The 4,023-nt window shown below is 48.2% G+C and overlaps 1 non-coding gene across 1 annotated transcript; it reads right to left on the bottom strand.

Annotated features, from left to right (window-relative positions):
* Nucleotides 1-605: 605 nt before the first annotated feature.
* On the bottom strand, nucleotides 606-705 carry LOC119468083. The gene has a single exon (XR_005196704.1). It is a non-coding gene; the product is annotated as a small nucleolar RNA U13 (small nucleolar RNA).
* Nucleotides 706-4,023: the final 3,318 nt, after the last annotated feature.

The raw sequence follows: 4,023 nt of genomic DNA, 5'->3' as shown, positions 1-4,023 counted from the left end.
GCGTAAGCCACAGTGCTCCGCCTGGTAACACTTTTTGAGTGAAAAGGCTATCCATGGATTGGGACCAGGCCTGCTTACTGCATGCTTTTAAGTAGGCTTGCTTTCTTGTTCACATTCCTTCACCACGGATTTTTCTAGACAATCAAAGGCCATGGTCCATCATAGACTGGAGAACGTCAGAATTGGGAGGCGCCAGAAGCATCAAATTCTATTCCTCAGGCCAAGGTTGTTTGTGAACCATCTTCCCCATATCTTATTTTAAATTAAAACATTTTCTTTTTTCCTTTTTTTTCCCCTTCATTGAGACAGTCTCACTCTGTCATCCAGGCTGGAGTGCAGTGGTGCCAGCTCAGCTCACTGCAACCTCCATCTCTTGGATTCAAGAGATTTTTCTGCCTCAGCCTCCCAAGTAGCTGGGACTACAAGCATGCACCACTATGCCCGGCTAATTTTTGTTTATTTAGTAGAGATAGAGTTTCATCATGTTGACCAGGCTAGTCTCAAACTCCTGACCTCAAGTGATCCACTTGCCTTGGCCTCCCAAAGTGCTGGGATTACAGGCGTGAGCCACGGCACCTGGCTCTCGTCCATTTTTTTGAAGTTCACATCAGATGGGTAATGTGCTGATGGCCTAACAAGGTTTGATGGAGGCACATTCAACACATGAACATGAAAACCCAACCATGTTTATGAACCACATAACATGTTTATGATCCACTTATTTTACTAACATTATTTTTATTTTTTATTTTATTTTTTGAGACGGAGTCTCACTCTGTTGCCTGGGCTGGAGTGCAGTGGCGAGATCTCGGCTCACTGCAATCTCCGCCTCCTGGATTCAAGCAATTCTTCTGTCTCAGCCTCTCAAGTAGCTGGGATTATAGGTGCCCACCACCACGCCTGGTTAATTTTTGTGTTTTTAATAGAGACCAGGTTTCACCATCTTGGCCAGGCTAGTCTCAAACTCCTGACCTCATGATCCGCCCACCTTGGCCTCCCAAAGTGCTGGGATTACAGGTATGAGCCACCGTGCCTGGCATGAATCCTTTTTGTCAAGGAAACCCTATATAATTATTGGAAACATGGATCTGAATGCTTACATATATACACATTTCTTTCTTTTTCTTTTCTTTTTTTTTTTTTTTTTGGAGACAGAGTCTTGCTTTGTGCCCCAGGCTGAAGTGCAGTGGTGCGATCTTCAGCCTCCGCCTCCCAGGTTGGGTGAAGTGGATCATTTGAGTGAGCCTGGAAGGAAGAGGCTGCAGTGAGTCCTGATTGCAGGACTGCACTCCAGCCGGGGAAACAGAGGGAGACCCTGTGTCAAACAAACAAACAAACCCTCACCGGCTGGTGTGGTGGTGCATGCCTGTAATCCCAGCACTCTGGGAGGCCGAGGCCGGCAGATCACGAGGTCAGGAGTTCAAGACCAGCCTGGCCAACATGGTGAAACCCCATCTCTACTAAAAATACAAAAATTGGCTGGGTGTGGTGGCATGTGCCTGTAACCCCACCTACTTGGGAGGCTGAGGCAGGAGAATCGCTTGAACCCTGGAGCCGGAGGTTGCAGTGAGCCAAGATCGTACCAGTGCACTGCAGCCTGGGCAACGGAGTGAGACCCTGTCTCAAAAACAAAAAAAAAAAAATTTTTTTATACAGACAGGGGTTTCACCATGTTGCTCTGGGTGGTCTTGAACTCTGGGACTCAAGTGATCCTCTCACCTTGGCCTTCCAAAATGCTGAGATTACTGGCATGAACCATCCCATCCAATCACACATCACTCTGGATAGGCCAAATGCAAGTGTCCGGAGACTCACAATGATTTTTTTTCTAATTTACATAAACCTAGCAGACATAGAAAGCCGCTCATCACCATTTCATACAGAAAACACCATGCCAGAGTAGCATCTAATATACTTTAAAACTGGCACAAAAATACTTAAGAGAAAACTTGGAGGCATCATTTACTCTCACTGGTAGTTACTAAAACCACCATGGTGGGGATGTGTTTTGGGTACATTCTCAGACATTTTTCATTTGAGCCATGTTCCCTGGTGGCTGAACCGTGCTCCTGGCCCCTGTGTGGTCACTTATGATAAATCATTATAGATTTCATTCCCTAGCTGGGTTCACACATTGCCTTGATCCTCTCTTCATGTTGTCCTCTCTGCCTGCATATGAATTCTTCTTTTCCTTGGCCTCTCTCTCAAAACCCAAGTCACAAATGCTATGCTCAGGCTCTCATGCCAACTTGCTCTTGCAAAACCTCCAGTGCCCTTACAGTTACCCCCATCCATTCTGGGGTGTCCTAGAGGACGTCCGGTGTCCACAGAGACCAAGTCCTCATCCCCACATGCCCTCTGCCATTGTCTCCCTTTCCAGCCCTTGGCCAAATGACCCAGTCCAGGGCACCCCCTCCCCTGAAGCAGCTTCCCGTGCTAGCAGGAGAGGTGTAGAGCTGACAGGGAATGGAGGCCAATGTACCCCACACTCTATGCTGATTGTAGTCCAGGGGCCTGTTCCAAGGCCATGATGCAGGGGGGAGACATGCCGGGCCATGGTGGGTCCTGGACACAGTAGACGCTCAGCCTGCACTGCTGACTTGTGGCTCATATGCTTCACTCCCAGGAACAGAACAGCCTGGAGTGGACACTGGGCCCTGGTACCTTCCAACCCCATGCCCAGCCTCACTGTAGCCTACAGCAGCAGAGATTGTCTTTGCTCTTGTTGCCCAGGCTGGAGTGCAATGGTGCCAACTCCGCTTACTGCAACCTCTGTCTCCCAGGCTCGAGCAATTCTCTTGCCTCAGCCTCCTGGATAGCTGGGATTATGGGCATGTGCCACCATGCCCAGCTAATTTCGTATTTTTAATAGAGATGGGGTTTCACCATATTGGCCAGGCTGGTCTTGAACTCCTAACCTCAGGTGATGCACCTGCCTCAGCCTCCCAAATTGCTGGGATTACATGCATGAGCCACCACACCTGGCCGAGATTGTCTTTTAAGACGGTGCCTCTGTGGGACACTCAAAGCTCACAGAGCCGCGTTATTCAATCCAGAAACTCCTGTTTCCTCAGAACCAAGACCTTTGTAGAGACAGTAAGATAAGGAGCAAGAAGAAGGGATCCCAAAAGGAGGGGGTATTTAAGGAGAGACCAGTGGGGACAGTGGAGTAAGTGTAGGAATGGCTTGGGTGGAATCTTGAAGTTAGTGACAATAAATCTTAGCCTTTTAAAGCAGACAAGGTGGCTCACACCTGTAATTCCAATACTTTTGGAGGCCGAGGTGGGAAGATCACTTGAGCTCAAGAGTTTAAGATCAGCCTGGGCAACACAGGGAGTCCTCATCGCTACTTTAAAAAAAAAAAAAAAAAATTAGCACACTCACATAGTCCCAGCTACTCTGGAGGTTGAGACAAGAGAATTGCTTGAGCCCAGGAGATTGTGGCTGCAGTCCAGCCTGAGGCAAACAGCGAGACACCATCTCAAATTAAAGAAAAAAAAGGAAGAAAGAATGGGTTCAGTGTTGAGCCACTTAGGTTGAAGTCTTGGCTTCACTACTTCCACCTGTGAGACCTTGAACAAGTTACTTAACCTCTTTATGTCTTGATTTCCATATCTGTAAAATGGACTGTTAGGGGATGACCGTGCCCCCCCCAAATTCATATGTTGAAGTCCAAACCATCAGCATCTCAGAATGTCGCTGTACTGTATTTGGAAATTGGATCTTAAAAGAAGTAATAGGGCTGGGCGCGGGGGCTCATGCCTGTAATCCCAGCACTTTGGGAGGCCGAGGTGGGTGGATCCCATGAGGTCGGGAGTTCGAGACCAGCCTGACCAACATGGAGAAGATACCCCATCTCTACTAAAAATACAAAATTAGCTGGGCATGGTGCACATGCCTGTAGTCCCAGTTACTCGGGAGGCTGAGACAGGAGAATTGCTTGAGGGTGGGAGACAGAGGTTGCAGTGAGCCGAGATTGCCCTACTGTACTCCAGCCTGGGCAACAAGAGTGAAACTCTGTCT

This window comes from Cebus imitator, unplaced genomic scaffold, assembly GCF_001604975.1.
Source record: "Cebus imitator isolate Cc_AM_T3 unplaced genomic scaffold, Cebus_imitator-1.0 Scaffold15, whole genome shotgun sequence".
NCBI classification, from domain to species: domain Eukaryota; kingdom Metazoa; phylum Chordata; class Mammalia; order Primates; family Cebidae; genus Cebus; species Cebus imitator.
Note: the sequence above shows the minus strand (reverse complement) of the source record. Positions and strands in the feature narration are given on the sequence as shown.